Source organism: Lynx rufus, unplaced genomic scaffold, assembly GCF_022079265.1.
Source record: "Lynx rufus isolate CCGP_SWC_20201006 ecotype Redwood Valley unplaced genomic scaffold, mLynRuf1.p SCAF_8, whole genome shotgun sequence".
NCBI classification, from domain to species: Eukaryota; Metazoa; Chordata; class Mammalia; order Carnivora; family Felidae; genus Lynx; species Lynx rufus.
In genome coordinates this window covers 40,819,831-40,835,480 of record NW_025814896.1, presented here as the reverse complement: position 1 = coordinate 40,835,480, position 15,650 = coordinate 40,819,831, and the positions used below count along the sequence as shown (strand labels likewise).

Below are 15,650 nucleotides of genomic sequence, written 5' to 3'. Positions count from 1 at the left end.
TATTCATCCATAACTGGAAGACGATATCTTCCACTCCCCTTCACCCATTTTTGCATATTTTCCCTCAGCAACCCCCAACCACCAATTTGTTTCCTGTATTTATGGGTCTGTTTCTATGTTTTTGTTTGTTCAACTGTTTTGTTTATTTTAGATTCCATATCTAAGTAAAATCATATGGCATTTCTCTTTGGCTAATACCCTCTAGGTCTACCCACATTGTCATGAGTATGGCAGCTCATACAGAAAGCCAAGGGATTGTGGTATAGTCATATTTTATCTACTCCTTGGAAATAATACTAAAAAGGTTGGATAACCCCACTGCTCACAATTTGTTACCTACTGGGAAAGCTCAGCTAGTAAAAAGAGATTTTAGATTAATAAATATTTATGGATGTGACTTGTTTCTTAAAAAGAAAATTAATATCACAGAAGAAAAATAAAATTAACAATGTGTTTTTTTAACAGCAGAAATAGTTTAGACAAAAAAAAGTATTTCAGGAGAGATTCCATTCCATTCTATTCTACTCCATTCCATTCTATTCCCCTCCATTCCATTCCATTCCATTCCATTCCATTCCATTCCATTTTGCTATATTCTGTTCTATTCTATTCCCTGCCTGCAGCCTAAGAAGAAAAATTAGATGCTGCTTCTTTCAAACACATCATGCTCAGCCAGACACAAACACTGTGATGTCTCCCAAATTTCATTCCATGTATGGGGTAAGAAAGGAGAGGAATGGAAAAGAAAAAAAGGAAGAGATAGCAAACACCCATGGAGTGAAGAAAGAGAATTTCAGAGGTATGTCTAATAATTAGAGATTCTGCTGAGTTTTAGTGCCTGATTGGATCCCAATCTTCTCTATCTTCACTGTCTTCTGTTTTTATTATCCTTGGTATTTTCTTCCAAAATAGTTTCAATGTTCTGACATATGAATTTATGACTTTAAAAACAACTAATTTATAACTCCCTGCCATCACATAGATGATTTGATTTCTGACTTTTTAAAAACCACCACCACAACAAATACAATAAAGGATCAAGTAAATATGTCTTATAAATTAGTCCCTAGTCATACTGATCATCTGTCATAAAAGTAAATGCAAAACTTCTCATGAAATAGCACTTGAAATTCACTATTTCACCCTTCCTTCTAGCTCTCACCATCATCCCCATCCCCAAAGAAACTTTGTCTTACTGAAAATTTTCTCTTAATTTATAGGAGCCTTACCTTGGACATCTTCTGTTCTTAACTTTCCTCTACTTGGAATCCCCCTATCTTTTCTTTCTCCCACATTCCATCGTTTCTGATTTTTTTATTAAGAAAAAAAACCCCAAGACTTGAAAATGAAGCAAAAAGATAGGCAGGCAGTGCCAATTTCACATGAGGGCAAAGGCCCACCAAAGAATTATCTAGGGGAAACAAACTGTTCAACTCACTGATTACTATTGAAAAAATATCCCAAATATAGATTTTTATTCAGGAGAGATGAAAATAATTTATATGCTGGAAAAATGATAATTTCAAAGTTATACTTTATTGCTCTGTAGGAAATTAACTGGTTTTATACCTAACCTAGAAATCTTACCTTAATATTCCTTTATTAAATTGCCTGTGCATATCTAGCTTCTCAAATGCTTTTTGAATTTTTCTATTATCTTGCTTGTTCTCTTAACGAGTTGAACAAAATCTTTGATATTTTTGTTTTTGTAAAACCCGAGTTTTAACATTTTGAAAATTATACTTTGGCAGTAATCAATTTTGTTACAGACTCCTATTATTTATTATATTGTTTAATTAACTGTTTTACTTTTCAATTATGCTGTGAAGCTTTCAGAATTATAAACTTTTATTTCTGCATCTACAGAACCCAGCATGGGTTCCTGGCACTTAGCAGGTGCTCAATAAATGCTGCTTATACATTGCTTAACTCATTTTCATGACTTTATTCTTAAATCATGGAGCACAGTCACTTCCATTTGGCCCCAGCGACTTAAATTTGTGTCTCCTTTGTTTGACACCTGTGTTAATAAGTTTAAGTTTTTATTTTAATTCATGCTACCTAACATAAAATGGATCTTAACCAGTCTCAACTTGTATTTCAATATAAGTACATCCTAAGAAAGATTCTGATGTACAGGCAGGTTTGTTTTTGTCCTCTATATTTAATAAGATTATTATACATGTTCTTGTAAAATACAACTGTGAACCAACTGAAATAACTTGCTTATTAATATAAACAGTTTAATCATCAAGGCTTGCTTTTAGATCTCTTATCTTGCTCTGCCCACCATTCCAGAGCCTTTATGGCATTAAAGTCTACCAAATCCCAGCCACTTCTCTGCCATGTAAGACCCCCATTAAAATCACCCAGTTCATACCATCACGTGGTTCATACTCTACACTATAAATATTCTACCCAAATTTCCTCATTTTGAAACACTGTCAAGACTATCAGGATGATGATTTGTTGTCTTACAATAAGTTTTAATAAACCCAGCTTTGCCTGATCAACAGATTTTTCTGGTGGACTTTTGAGAGATTGACAGTACAAGCAGACACACTGACAAGTAGCAATCACTGGGACAGAAAACATCTAAAACTTTACAAATCAAGCACAGGAATTAAAACACACATACCAGTCTAAGTCAGTAATAACCCTCTTTATTTTGATAAACTCCCAGAATATTCCTACATTAGAATCCGGGATAAAAATGAAGTTCATAATTATAAATGACTATGTCAATATATTCCTAAATCATGTTCAATGTAATCTGTTTTAGAAGACAAGGAAATATATAATATATTTTACAGAGAGTTCTTTCCAAATTAAATAATATTTTAAAGTTTTGGCAAATAGCTGAAGCTTTCTGGAAAACTAGAGTGTCTAGATAATATATTCCCAGGGGCTTCAGTTAGTTGGGGTACCCCCATATTTTGTTTACTCAGTTATCACCTTCTGAATTGCTAAAGAATGCTACACCTTGGCCTTAAATGGTTCACAATACAAGGAATTCATGTTTACAAATGGTGGGTTAAGTCCACAGGCTTGGTGTTTGTAATCAGACAGAACTGAATTCTATCTCTAGCTCTGCAGTTTTCTAGACTTATAACCATCAGGAAATTATTGAGCTGCTCTGACCCTCAATTTCTTTTTTTATAAAGTTTTTTTAATGTTTTTTTTTAAGAGAGACAAAAAAAGAGAAAGAGAGCCAGCAGGGGAAAGGCAGAGAGAGAGAGGGAGACACAGAATCTGAAGCAGGCTCCAGGCTCTGAGCTGTCTGCACAGAGCCCAACACGGGATCAAACTCATGAACTGTGAGATCATGACCTGAGCTGAAGAAAGAGGCTTAACCTACTGAGCCACCCAGATGCCCCAAATTCTTTTTCTGTTAAAAAGGAAAAAAAAAAAAGATAACTATACCAATCTCACAGAGCTACTGTGATGCTTATAATGTGTAGTAGTTAGCACTTTATTTGTCAGGTGAGTGAAGGAACTAACTAATGAACATATTAGCAAGTACTATTATAAGTGTTCGACATGTATAAACAAATTGAATTCCTAGATTTGTGCTTGAGGGAAGAACTATTTATGTCCCTGCTCTACAGATGAGAAGATTGAGGCTCAGAATATGACCCATCTTGATGAAGTGACACGGTTAGCAGAGAAGTGAGATTCAAATCCAGGAAGTTTGCTCTATAGACTTACTCTTCTCCACTGTGCTGCTAAACAACAAATTATCCCAAAACTGAAGACAATGAATCTTTCAAAACATTGCTTTGCATTTATTTGAACACCTACCAAGTTAATGATTTTGGCTGACACATCTTGATTTTCCTTTATAATGAAAAGTCCTGAAGATAGTTAATGGAATTTTCACCATTTACAATTTTTTTTTGAACTGAAGGGAAAACTTAATCAATTACCTCTTAACCTGGTGAAATCCCACTCTTTTGCCTCACAAGGCACAGAGATAAACCACTAACCATTTTAAAGCCATGCATTGAAGGTTTCATTAATGGCTTCATTTCCTTGCAAGTGGAAGAGACTTTTATTAAGATAAGTGTTCCTCCACGTTGGAACTAACTGAATGGAAGCATGATTGAAAGGAAAACATTAAAATATTATAAGTAACGTCAAGGAAAATGCATCTGCAGATGATACAAGGATGTGGACAGAGCGATCTATAAAATTTGAAGATAAGGTTACTTTTGAAAATAAAGTTACATAAAATGAACCTGAATAAATAAAATCAGCCCTTGATAAAACAATCCACATGAAACTATAGTCTTTGCCTGGGTGGCTGAGCAATTTGAGGTACTACTCAAATTTTAATCATGGTGAATAGTCTGTGGATGTAGCCTCATTAATTCTCTTCTTACTCCATGGGAATAAAGATTGTGACCTTCATCATAGAGAAGGGTATCTGGAAAGTGAGTCTGTATCAGTTTTCTAGAGTTGTCCATACTTCTGTCTCAGGGGAAGGAATGTTCTCACCCTGGCCATCAGCATCTAGCCCAGGTGGGAGGCCCATGGCTATGGTGCAGGTGGTAGCTTCCATGCTAATAACTAGTTATGTAATTTTCATTGCCTTACAAATGGTGTGAGTTGTTCCCATTGCGGTTAACCATGTAATTTAGCTTTGCATATAGATTTAACATAGGGAGATAATACATTACCTCACAATCTGAAGTTTCTGGGGCTGCTATATGCCCAAGTTTGTTATTATAAATCAACAAATCAACCTCCTGGCCTATAGACCAGGGGTCAGGAAACTTGCTGTAAAAGGTCAGATGGTAAATATCTGAGGTTTATGGGCCATATGGTCTCAGTTCTAACTACTCAATTTTGCTATTATAGTGCAAAAGCAGCCAAAGACAATACATAAACAAATGGGCATGACTGTTTTCCAACAAAACTATATTTACACAAACAAGCAATGGGCCAGCCTTGGCCCACAAGCTATAATTTTGCCAATCTGAACCTGATAGATCATCAGGATTATACGAGTTAGTATGGTAGACAAAATACTTGCCTTCCAAGTCCACATTCAATCCCCAGAACCTGTGAATATGTTACCTTACATGGCAAAAGGACATTGCTGATGTGATTAAGTTAATGGTGTTGAGATGTGAAGGGGAGGTTTTCCTAGATTATTTGGTGGGTCCTATGTAATCACAAGGGTCATAAGGGAAAAGAGGAAAGCAGGAGAGTCAGATTGAGAGATGTGATGCCAGAAGCAGAAGTTGCAGTCATGTGGCCTCCAGAAGCAACTGACAGATTCTCCCCTAGAACATCCAAAAGGAACACAGCCCTGCCAACACTTTGACCATAGTTTAGAAAGACCAATTTTGGACCTCTAAACTCTAGCTCTGTGAGATAATAAATCTGTGTGACTGTAAGCCACTAAGTTTGTAGTAATTTATTATAGCAAGAGGAGGAAACTAATGCATTTGGGTTGGCATGAGTCTGTTTAGGCCTCTTCAAACTTGGAATGTGTGGAAGGTTGCTCTGTGTCTGCTTAGTTAAGCTAGAACTATTATGTTTCTAGAATCCCTGCCCTATATGATTTAGATTCTCAAGTTAGATTTGAAAGGCAGAAGCAAAGTAGCAGCCATTACACTCTGAAGGTTGTAATGGTTAGATGCAGTTATAATCTCATACATAGGGGTCTATGAGTTCCAGGTGGTTCTTACTCTCTCTACCAGTTTCTGAGCCTATAGATCCACTGCTGCCCCAGGCAAGCCACAGATGCTTACTGGTGTTCCTACAGGGGTGATAGCCACACAGAAGTCAAGATTTCCATTCGATTCTCACAGACCTTCTCTTTACCATCCAATTTTGGTGACTGGACATGCTCTGCTTACCAAAGTAACTGGTTTGTGACTCCTCTAACCTCCAACTTCCCCCTTGACCTTCATTTGACCAGCTCCTCCCACAGGGTTTAAGCTCTAATTCCTATAATAAATCCCTTACACCAAAATTTATAATGGCTCTGATTTGATTATTAATTCTTGACTAATACAGAATACTGTAACAAAGGCAAATGTTGGACCTACAGATTTATGTCAATTGATCCCACAAATTGAGACAGGCCCTGGTGAGTAGACTACCTCTATAGATGGCATCCTTTTCTTGTGATTCTGTGACTACAACAGCCTGTCCACAAGTTTACACACAGAGGCACTGGGGGGAAGGGAAATCAGAAATCTGGTTCTAATCTCAGCTCTGCCAGTGATCCTGGGCCAAGTTGCTTAATTGTCCTGATGATGTGTTCATAATCCAAGAAAATGAAGAAGTGAATGGTAGACTACTCACAAATATTTGGTACCTTTTCTCCAAGGGATGATTATACTTCCTTGTTTCCCTTTCCTGTTAAATGTGGGTATACTCATAACTTTCTCTAGTTAATGAAATGTGAGGGTAAGTGATGTGCAGAGGCTTTAAGAACTGCTTTCTCTCTTTCACTTCTGTAGCTTAGCACAGAGTGAAGGTGATGTTTAAGTAGGGCTACAGCTGCCCGTGATGGACATGCAGCCTGAATGAGTACTAAACATCTATGTTTGTAAGTCACTGAAATGGTGGAGTCACTTCAGCATGACCTGGGCCATCCTGACTGATAGAGGACTGAACTAGATGCTCCTTCTGTACAATATCAAACACCCTGGTTTGTAACAAACTTCAAGATGAGCATATATATATGAAAAAAAAATATATATATATGCTTTATATATATAATACATATATGATTTTATAATATGCTTTTATATATATATGTAAAATTTCATTTTTAAAAAATTCCCATAGACATAAATACATAAAACAGAAGCCTAGTATTATCTGTTCAAAATTAATTCACAGAAATATATGCAATAAAATAATATTTATATTAGTCCCTGGTTAAGTGGTACCTAAAATTTACCTATAATAGCAAACACCTCAAATGACTGAATATTGAAATAAACAGGCTGACTGACAAAAAGTCAGGGCTACAGAGACACCATTTATGCACCCTCTTCTAAAAGACTACCTAATTATTTTTCCTTTCACTGTCTTTTTAATATAACTTCCTGCTTTGAGCTGAAGAATTCATACCTGGGGCTCATCAACCTCAAATACTAGTAATTCAGAGACATTTAATTAACTGTGTGGTGGGTAGTTGTATTTCTTAGGTTATTACCTGGAACTTTCTGAATTAAAAAATTTAGAATAGTATCTTGATCCTAAGAATCAATCTCTTAAATTTGAAAATAAAATAAGTTAGTACTTTCTTTTTTTAAAGCTATTCACTTAGAAATGAAGATGCAGAAAAAAGAAAATAAGAAAGGATGAAGGGAGAGAGAAGAAACAAATGGTAATAAAATACCATTGAGAACAAGTAAATTATGTGAAAATCCAACGCTTCAATACTTGCAGTCTTCTCTAAAGTTGGTGTAACATGTCATTTTAGTCCAAAGTCCTTTTATTAAGGGCTATAGGGGCCACTATTTATTTTATGGGCTTTTTTGTTGTTGTTTTCTTTCTCCTTATCCTAAAAATGCTCAATAGTGCCAAATGTGCTGCAATTTCATTGAGCGGCATGTTGTAAAACAATGCACTTCATGATTGTTCAGTGAAAGTTTGTGCTGAGGAGCATTTAAGTCTGAGGATTTCTAACCAAGGAATGAACAAAGACATGGCATTATCATTTATCTAACTTTGTCCCTTTCCAGCAAATGAAAACATGATGGCTTTTCAATGACAGAGGAATCCATTTTGAATTGAAATATTTTAAGTGGTTAACTAAACAGAATTTTGTATATTGTATACACCTATTTTGATCATCTGACCCCTTCCCCCTTTTTCAGAAATTGAAAAGAGATTCTGATTGCTTTCCAACTCAAAATTAAAATTCTAATCACTGTCCTCCCTTACTTAGGTGTCTTCTGTTTTCACAAAGCAGGAAATTTTCCCACCTTCTGTAGGAAAAACTGCATCTCACTGTCTCTTTAGAATAGTCATTCAGTCTTGATTCATACAAATTTAGCTTTCATAGATTAATCATTCATCTATTCATCCACAATAATTTCACAAATATTTGCTAAGTTCTTGCTTTGTGTTGGGCAATATGCTCAATTATGGATGTTAGTGGTGAGCAAGACTGATCTTGTCCCTACCCTCATGGAGCTTGCAATCTAGGGGAAAGAAGAAAATATACAAATAACCAAACATATACAGAAGTATGAAAAGACAGAGCTGAGATCCAGAGGATGAGAAGAGCAAATGACCCAGGTGAAGGGGGAGGGAAGATATTTCTAGATAGAGAGGGTGACATATGCAAAGCTCTCTGGTATATACAAAGGTACCATGACACACAATGTTTATAAGCAAGAAAAAGAGTAAAGGCTAATTCTTAGAGTCTTACATTCATTCTAATGTTCATCTTCTTCCTTCGATTCGTTCACTCACAGTTTTCAGAGAAACTATACCATGCTAGGCACTCATGCTGATTATCCATAAGTTAAATTAATATGATCCCAATAAAAACACCAGGAAGATAAAAAAAAAATGTCAGTGATAATGAAGCTCATGGAAATCATGGGCTAGCATGGCAGACAAACAAGCAAATCACCACTGGGGGTTCCGCACAAAGAGTGGCACACACAAGGTGTGCACAGACACTCTGTGGATACAGGGACATATAAATCATACCTGGGACAAAAAGCACCAGTCACGGGAATCTCTTCCCAGTGGAGGTGCTCTTTAAGCTGAATTATGGAAGTCTAGTTGAAGAGGGAAAAGAACTAAGAAAGGTAATTTTGGCAGAGGGAAAATTTCATACTAAGGAATAAAGTTCTGATGACCTTCCCAGACCTTCCATAGAGTGAAAAACTTGTATATGAGAGTGGGAACAGCTAAGTAAGAGGGCCTATGCAATAGGCCTAGGGTAAGGTGTCTCCAGTTTTCCAGTTCACAGCACTCTTAGTGTCTCAGTCATTTCTTCAGGCTGCCCGTAGGCCAAAAGTAAGGTCTCAGCGTTTCGTTTCTTAAGTATTTATGTCCAAACAACTTAAGTATTTATGTACTAACAACTCAGTAGCCATATGGAAAAGTAATAGGCATAAATTGAAAGGAAAAATAGTACTTTGATTTCACTCTTAAATAACTATAATTATTTGCTAATGGGATGGTGCTTCTGTTGTTACCAAACCCTTAAACTTTGGAACCAGACTGGACTCTGCTCTCCGCATTTCCTATTCCATATAGATTTTCATTTGGTGTTTCCTTTTTATCACAATAATGGTCAAAAACCCAACTCGGGAATAACATGGCATCATAGAAAGGAATGTTGTATGATCCAATTTTGTAACTGTGGATTACCTTGAAACCAATAGTTTACATGTTGTCCAAAAGATGTTGAGCATCTATATTTCCTTCAAAATGGAAAGAAATCCTGCCTCACTCCTATGAGTTGCCCCTATGAGTTTGCTATGGTTCCCTGAGTGCCTCGGGCAACAAACTTGCACAGGCTAAAGTAATCAGGCTTCCTCCTGAAACCTATAGGACGCTCCTAAGTATCTCTAATTAAAGGGAAGGGAAGTAGTCAGGTAGGGTGTGTGTGTGTGTGTGTGTGTGTGTGTGTGTTAAAGATCATTCTGGCAGGTTGTGTAAAAACCTAAAAAGTAAAAGTTCAAAAAACCTTATAACTTCAAGGAGACCAGTTCAGTGGGTTAGCTGAGAAGTAATGAGGAATGGTAGCTGGGATGGAGTAGAGAGGACAGTATAGCAAAGACTCTCAGCTGTCTCCTTGCCCCTGGCCCTCTCAGAGTTCCTTCCACATTGATGGCCTCTTGCGTCTGCTTGAGGGGGAGTTATGGCTGTCAGAGGTGCTCACCATGCAAGGCACAAAGAGTAGCAGGTTATGTCAGCCCAAAATAAGACCAAGGAGTTCAGAACATGCTACCCCCAAATATGCCACTTTTCTATATTCTTTATTTTGAGGTGTAAGCACTTATACAAACAGCATATACAGGAGAGACTTTCTTTGAACTAACATATCTGCCTAAAGACAGACTTCTAAAAGGAACTCAAGAGATTCCACCTACACCTGCCTAAATAACCCAGAAAACCGCCAGAGGATTAGCAGAACAGAGTCACCGGACCCAAGGGCAGACAAGAGGCCCACGGAAGAGGGTAGGAAGGGCGGCGAGGCGGTGCGCGCTCCAAGGACTGGCGGGAGGGAGCCGGGGCAGAGGGGCGGCTCGCCGGCCAAGCAGAGCCCCCGAGTCCGGCTTGCAAAAGCGGAGGGGCCTGACGGACTGTGTTCCGACAGCAAGCGCGACTTAGCGTCTGGGAGGTCATAAGTTAACAGCTCTGCTCGGAAAGCGGGAAGGCTGGAGGACAAAGGGAGGGTGAGCTGCGGAGCCCCCGGACGACAGAGCTCAGTTTGGCGGGGAACAAAGGCGCTCGCCAGCGCCATCTCCCCCGCCCATCCCCCAGCCAAAATCCCAAAGGGAACCGGCTCCGGCCAGGGAAATTGCTCGTTCCGCGCGAACACCCAACTCTGTGCTTCTGCGGAGCCAAACCTCCGGCAGCGATCTGACTCCCTCCGGCTGCCACAGGGCCCCTCCTGAAGTGGATCACCTAAGGAGAAGCGAGCTAAGCCTGCCCCCCCCTGCCGCCGTGCACCTTGCCTTCCCACCCCAGCTAATACGCCAGATCCCCAGCATCACAAGCCTGGCAGTGTGCAAGTAGCCCAGACGGGCCACGCCACCCCACAGTGAATCCCGCCCCTAGGAGAGGGGAAGAGAAGGCACACACCAGTCTGACTGTGGCCCCAGCGGTGGGCTGGGGGCAGACATCAGGTCGGACTGCGGCCCCGCCCACCAACTCCAGTTATACACCACAGCACAGGGGAAGTGCCCTGCAGGCCCTCACCACACCAGGGACTATCCAAAATGACTAAGCGGAAGAATTCCCCTCAGAAGAATCTCCAGGAAATAACAACAGCTAATGAGCTGATCAAAAAGGATTTAAATAATATAACAGAAAGTGAATTTAGAATAATAGTCATAAAATTAATCGCTGGGCTGGAAAACAGCATACAGGACAGCAGAGAATCTCTTGCTACAGACATCAGGGGACTAAGGAACAGTCACGAGGAGCTGAAAAACGCTTTAAAGGAAATGGAAAACAAAATGCAAACCACCACGGCTCGGATGGAAGAGGCAGAGGAGAGAATAGGTGAACTAGAAGATAAAGTTATGGAAAAAGAGGAAGCTGAGAAAAAGAGAGATAAAAAAATCCAGGAGTATGAGGGGAAAATTAGAGAACTAAGTGATACACTAAAAAGAAATAATCTATGCATAATTGGTATCCCAGAGGAGGAAGAGAGAGGGAAAGGTGCTGAAGGGGTACTTGAAGAAATAATAGCTGAGAACTTCCCTGAACTGGGGAAGGAAAAAGGCATTGAAATCCAAGAGGCACAGAGAACTCCCTTCAGACGTAACTTGAATCGATCTTCTGCACGACATATCATAGTGAAACTGGCAAAATACAAGGATAAAGAGAAAATTCTGAAAGCAGCAAGGGGTAAACGTGCCCTCACATATAAAGGGAGACCTATAAGACTCGTGACTGATCTCTCTTTTGAAACTTGGCAGGCCAGAAAGAATTGGCACGAGATTTTCAGGGTGCTAGACAGCAAAAATATGCAGCCGAGAATCCTTTATCCAGCAAGTCTGTCATTTAGAATAGAAGGAGAGATAAAGGTCTTCCCAAACAAACAAAAACTGAAGGAATTTGTCACCACGAAACCAGCCCTACAAGAGATCCTAAGGGGGACCCTGTGAGACAAAGTACCAGAGACATCACTACAAGCATAAAACATACAGACATCACAATGACTCTAAACCCGTATCTTTCTATAATAACACTGAATGTAAATGGATTAAATGCGCCAACCAAAAGACATAGGGTATCAGAATGGATAAAAAAACAAGACCCATCTATTTGCTGTCTACAAGAGACTCATTTTAGACCTGAGGACACCTTTAGATTCAGAGTGAGGGGATGGAGAACTATTTATCATGCTACTGGAAGCCAGAAGAAAGCTGGAGTAGCCATACTTATATCAGACAAACTAGACTTTAAATTAAAGGCTGTAACAAGAGATGAAGAAGGACATTATATAATAGTTACAGGGTCTATCCATCAGGAAGAGCTAACAATTATAAATGTCTATGCACCGAATACCGGAGCCCCCAAATATATAAAACAATTACTCATAAACAGAAGCAACCTTATTGATAAGAATGTGGTAATTGCTGGGGACTTTAACACCCCACTTACAGAAATGGATAGATCATCTAGACACACGGTCAATAAAGAAACAAGGGCCCTGAATGAGACACTGGATCAGATGGACTTGACAGATAAATTTAGAACTCTGCATCCCAAAGCAACAGAATATACTTTCTTCTCGAGTGCACATGGAACATTCTCCAAGATAGACCATATACTGGGTCACAAAACAGCCCTTCATAAGTTTACAAGAATTGAAATGATACCATGCATACTTTCAGACCACAATGCTATGAAGCTTGAAATCAACCACAGGAAAAAGTCTGGAAAACCTCCAAAAGCATGGAGGTTAAAGAACACCCTACTAACGAATGAGTGGGTCAACCAGGCAATTAGAGAAGAAATCAAAAAATATATGGAAACAAACGAAAATGAAAATACAACAATCCAAACGCTTTGGGACGCAGCGAAGGCAGTCCTGAGAGGAAAATACATTGCAATCCAGGCCTATCTCAAGAAACAAGAAAAATCCCAAATACAAAATCTAACAGCACACCTAAAGGAACTAGAAGCAGAACAGCAAAGGCAGCCTAAACCCAGCAGAAGAAGAGAAATAATAAAGATCAGAGCAGAAATAAACAATATAGAATCTAAAAAAACTGTAGAGCAGATCAACGAAACCAAGAGTTGGTTTTTTGAAAAAATAAACAAAATTGACAAACCTCTAGCCAGGCTTCTCAAAAAGAAAAGGGAGATGACCCAAATAGATAAAATCATGAATGAAAATGGAATTATTACAACCAATCCCTCAGAGATACAAACAATTATCAGGGAATACTATGAAAAATTATATGCCAACAAATTGGACAACCTGGAAGAAATGGACAAATTCCTGAACACCCACACTCTTCCAAAACTCAATCAGGAGGAAATAGAAAGCTTGAACAGACCCATAACCAGCAAAGAAATTGAATCGGTTATCAAAAATCTCCCAACAAATAAGAGTCCAGGACCAGATGGCTTCCCAGGGGAGTTCTACCAGACGTTTAAAGCAGAGATAATACCTATCCTTCTCAAGCTATTCCAAGAAATAGAAAGGGAAGGAAAACTTCCAGACTCATTCTATGAAGCCAGTATTACTTTGATTCCTAAACCAGACAGAGACCCAGTAAAAAAAGAGAACTACAGGCCAATATCCCTGATGAATATGGATGCCAAAATTCTCAATAAGATACTAGCAAATCGAATTCAACAGCATATAAAAAGAATTATTCACCATGATCAAGTGGGATTCATTCCTGGGATGCAGGGCTGGTTCAACATTCGCAAATCAATCAACGTGATACATCACATTAACAACAAAAAAGAGAAGAACCATATGATCCTGTCAATTGATGCAGAAAAGGCCTTTGACAAAATCCAGCACCCTTTCTTAATAAAAACCCTTGAGAAAGTCGGGATAGAAGGAACATACTTAAAGATCATAAAAGCCATTTATGAAAAGCCCACAGCTAACATCATCCTCAACGGGGAAAAACTGAGAGCTTTTTCCCTGAGATCAGGAACACGACAGGGATGCCCACTCTCACCGTTGTTGTTTAACATAGTGCTGGAAGTGCTAGCATCAGCAATCAGACAACAAAAGGAAATCAAAGGCATCAAAATTGGCAAAGATGAAGTCAAGCTTTCGCTTTTTGCAGATGACATGATATTATACATGGAAAATCCGATAGACTCCACCAAAAGTCTGCTAGAACTGATACATGAATTCAGCAAAGTTGCAGGATACAAAATCAATGTACAGAAATCAGTTGCATTCTTATACACTAACAATGAAGCAACAGAAAGACAAATAAAGAAACTGATCCCATTCACAATTGCACCAAGAAGCATAAAATACCTAGGAATAAATCTAACCGAAGATGTAAAGGATCTGTATGCTGAAAACTATAGAAAGCTTATGAAGGTAATTGAAGAAGATTTAAAGAAATGGAAAGACATTCCCTGCTCATGGATTGGAAAAATAAATATTGTCAAAATGTCAATACTACCCAAAGCTATCTACACATTCAATGCAATCCCAATCAAAATTGCACCAGCATTCTTCTCGAAACTAGAACAAGCAATCCTAAAATTCATATGGAACCACAAAAGGCCCCGAATAGCCAAAGGGATTTTGAAGAAGAAGACCAAAGCAGGAGGCATCACAATCCCAGACTTCAGCCTCTACTACAAAGCTGTCATCATCAAGACAGCATGGTATTGGCACAAAAACAGACACACAGACCAATGGAATAGAATAGAAACCCCAGAACTAGACCCACAAACATATGGCCAACTCATCTTTGACAAAGCAGGAAAGAACATCCAATGGAAAAAAGACAGCCTCTTTAACAAATGGTGCTGGGAGAACTGGACAGCAACATGCAGAAGGTTGAAACTAGACCACTTTCTCACACCATTTACAAAAATAAACTCAAAATGGATAAAGGACCTAAATGTGAGACAGGAAACCATCAGAACCTTAGAGGAGAAAGCAGGAAAAGACCTCTCTGACCTCAGCCGTAGCAATCTCTTACTCGACACATCCCCAAAGGCAAGGGAATTAAAAGCAAAAGTGAATTACTGGGACCTTATGAAGATAAAAAGCTTCTGCACAGCAAAGGAAACAACCAACAAAACTAAAAGGCAACCAACGGAATGGGAAAAGATATTTGCAAATGACATATCGGACAAAGGGCTAGTATCTAAAATCTATAAAGAGCTCACCAAACTCCACACACGAAAAACAAATAACCCAGTGAAGAAATGGGCAGAAAACATGAATAGACACTTGTCTAAAGAAGACATCCAGATGGCCAACAGGCACATGAAAAGATGTTCAGCGTCGCTCCTTATCAGGGAAATACAAATCAAAACCACACTCAGGTATCACCTCACGCCAGTCAGAGTGGCCAAAATGAACAAATCAGGAGACTATAGATAGATGCTGGAGAAGATGTGGAGAAACGGGAACCCTCTTGCACTGTTGGTGGGAATGCAAATTGGTGCAGCCGCTCTGGAAAGCAGTGTGGAGGTTCCTCAGAAAATTAAAAATAGACCTACCCTATGACCCAGCAATAGCACTGCTAGGAATCTACCCAAGGGATACAGGAGTACTGATGCATAGGGGCACTTGTACCCCAATGTTCATAGCAGCACTCTCAACAATAGCCAAATGATGGAAAGAGCCTAAATGTCCATCAACTGATGAATGGATAAAGAAATTGTGGTTTATATACACAATGGAATACTACGTGGCAATGAGAAAAAATGAAATATGGCCTTTTGTAGCAACGTGGATGGAACTGGAGAGTGTGATGCTAAGT

At 39.0% G+C, this 15,650-nt stretch overlaps 1 protein-coding gene across 1 annotated transcript in view; it reads right to left on the bottom strand.

The window, feature by feature from the left end:
- MACROD2 (mono-ADP ribosylhydrolase 2) overlaps nt 1–15,650 on the bottom strand; it is a 2,039,958-nt gene that overhangs the window by 715,909 nt on the left and 1,308,399 nt on the right. The window lies entirely within an intron of this gene.